Genomic DNA, 3232 nt, shown 5'->3' with positions numbered 1-3232 from the left:
AGTGCCTGGAGCTGCCTCCTCCTGCCTGGAAAGCAGGCAGCCAGGGACCCTGGCCCAATGGGCCAAGTGGCATCCTCCCAAAAACCTCACCACCCATATTTTTCTTCTCCTTTGGCGCTGGGAGAATAGCAAATCAGGCAGCCACAGAGCGAGGAGGGGCCGAGGGTCTGGTAGAGCACTGCCAGACGATGAGGAGCTCGTCAGCCGGGCGCGTTGGGCTGATTTACAGCCCCCCCTAAGGCATGCCCGGATGGTCTGTCTGTAAACGCTTGCGATGCTCCCCGCGCATTCTGCAGTTGCTCGTTAACCCCTCCTCAGTTCGCTCGGTGTATTAACCTCAGCAGCCTGGTCACAGACCCGGGCTCCGTGGTGCCATGTGCCTGCAGCGTGAGCAGGGGCTGGCTGCCGGAGGGGGGACGCTGCTCCCGGGCTGCAGGAGGCAGCCAGGAGAGGCTTGCAAAGTCCTGGCCTTACCCGAGCCAACCCACGCCTGCCCAGAGCACCCCGCACGCCATCCGTGCCCGCGGAAGGGAGACGAGCCGTGCCGCAGGAGCGTCTGCTGTCACCCCTCCAGAGGCAGCGTCGCAGCAGGCTGGGACAGGCTCGTTAGGGTTCGTCAGCCCTGCAGCCTGGAGAGCTGGCTCGGGTCATGGGAGCAGCCCAAATTCCAGGTGTGCGGAGGAGGCAGTGCCGCACCAGGGGAAACAAGACTTTGTGCTGATGGACTAAACCGTGTTTGATCTATTGAGCAAGGAGAAGCCTGGAACCTTTTGCAGCCGTAGCCTGCGAGTTCCTTGTGTGAAGGGGAGTCACGCCTGAACCACAGCACGAAGCCTTTGGGAAGTCACCGGTGTGTTTCTGCAAGCGCGGGGGACCCAGTCGTGCTGGGTGCTGCACAAGCAGCCAGGCCCCGCTCAGAGCTTCGCAGAGACGGATTATTATCTTGATTTAACATCTGACAGCTTCCATCCTGCGCTCGCCTGAGAGGATAACGCAGGCTGCAAGCAGGAATCAATCAGGGTTCAGTCGAGGCATCCTCTGCCATAGCCCAGATCCCCTCACCGTCCCCTCCCGCTTCCCCTTCTTTCATTTCTGCTTCAAAACCAAACTGCTCGTCCCTTCCGCCGCGAGGATGTGCTGATGGCTCCGAACCACGCGCCCGAGAGGAGCCCCTAACAGCTTCAGGAGCACATCCGCGACAACCGAAGGCAGGAAAACAAAGATCCCAGCGGAACAAACGGGGAGGCACGGTCGCTGCCGCGACGCCCGGGAGAGGCGGGCTGGCCGGCGGCCTCAAGCCCGCTTCGAACTCCCATAGGCTTGGCACAAGCGAGACCCGACCCTGAGAACGGCTGCAGTTTGTGCTCTCTGCTGAAATTTATTTTAAATGCTGTTCTCCAAGACCGTTTCTGAAGCAATTTGCTGTTCAGCCTGGCTAGGAAGAGCCCTGAGCAGGCTCGTTCACTCAGCGCCTGCAATATTGACTCTTCTCTTTACGGCAGCATTAGAGAGCATTTGTCATCTCCAAAATGAATAACTTTTCCCCTCCTGGGAAGGGGGATAAGGCTTGCTTCAGTACTGACATTTCACACACCCAGCCCACAAACCTGCCTCGAATCCCAGATGATGCTCTGGGAATAAAACCAGGGGCTTCGGTGTCTTTGCTCTATCAGCAGAGCAGGGCCCGTGACTCACCCGGTCCTCCCCACACCCTAAACTTGCCGAGTGCCGCCCGGGCCCTGCCCTGTGCCCCCCTCCGAAGATGCCCTGTTCGGCCACAGCCCTCCCGGCAGCGTTAGGGCCAGAGGAGCATGCCGGACAGCCGGGGCGCCCAGCCGCAAAGCTGGGAGCAGGACCAGCCATCCCTTCCCACCTGGTGGGCTGGCTACCGAGTTGCACATCTGCAGAATTTCTTGTGGTCCAGCGGAAAAAAGGGCCTGGGAGATGCTCTCACCTCTGCCAGGTACCAGCTACATTCCCACGTCACTGATAGACAGACCTACACCAACTGCAAGTCTTAATCAAGTGCCTCAGGAACAAGCCACAGCCTCTGCTCTCAAGCCAGAAGAGCCCTTAAAAACCAAAAAACCAAAAAAACCTCAGAGAAAACCACCCAGCAGCACCCGAGTAAGAAACCAGGAGCTCAGACTTGCCAACGCATTGCCTGGAGACCGACACAGCAAGGCTCTCCTGCCCTAGACATCACAGCGTCTTTAACTAACATCTGCCTGCTTGCCTCGGTCTTCTGAGCTTCCTCAGGAGGTCCAGGAACCAGGAATGCTTTCCTGGGGGAATTTCAGCCTTTGTTAGCAGGACCACATTCCCAGGAACGAAAGCAAGAGAAACAAACTCCAGCTATCACAGGATTTGGAAGAACAGAGCCACAAGCATTGCCAGGAGCAACCTTTCCAAGGGACTGGACCACCCGATACGCAAACCATTACATCGGTATTGCTGTATGGCTTTTGCAACCCCCTTGCCTGGAGAGGAGCCACTCTGACACCAGGAAATCCAGCCCAGGTGGGCTACGACTCAAACTGGTCAACCCCACAAAGGCACGCGCCACCAGCCTTCCTTGGGAGCAGCCACCACCAGCAAAGCACCTGCCCCTTCTCCTGGCGGACCCGACCGCAGATGAACCGCGTAGCTCAGCCTCGAGGTACAGCAGAAACACACGCAGTGCTGGGTACAAGCCAGCCAGACTTACCTGAGCGGTGGGTCCACGGAGAGCTGGTTGAGCGCAGGACGAGGTCCCAGCCACGGTGGGTGCTGGAGAACCATCACCTTACTGTAAACCTGGACCCAAGGACGGTGCTGACCAGGAGCTGTGCAGAAAAGACCTGGAGGCTTTGAAGACCAGAGTCATCTCCAGGCTGTAATTACCCACTCACTTCCCCCACCCCTGATTATGCAGCTGAGAGAAATGGCAGAGCCCACCCATCTGCCGGGGAGGGAGGAGGCTGCACCGGTCCCGCCCCTGTGTCACCAGGGCCAGGGACCCCAGGGACCCCCTGCCACCCTGGGGGGTCCCAGCCCTCCCCAGCAGCCCTGCGGGGTGAGCACATGGCGGCAGCGGGTCTCTGTGCATGGGGAAGACCAGGGCAGAGTCTAGAAAGGGATTTGCTGTGGGTCAGGGCTATTACGAGATTAATTAATCCATTAATTGGAGTCGGCTCAGCAAGTGAGGATGCACCGGCAGGAAAACCTGGGGGGTAACCAGACAACGCCCCCC

The sequence above is a fragment of the Egretta garzetta genome, unplaced genomic scaffold, assembly GCF_000687185.1.
Source record: "Egretta garzetta isolate BGI_Z169 unplaced genomic scaffold, ASM68718v1 scaffold890, whole genome shotgun sequence".
In the NCBI taxonomy this organism is placed as follows: domain Eukaryota; kingdom Metazoa; phylum Chordata; class Aves; order Pelecaniformes; family Ardeidae; genus Egretta; species Egretta garzetta.
Note: the sequence above shows the minus strand (reverse complement) of the source record.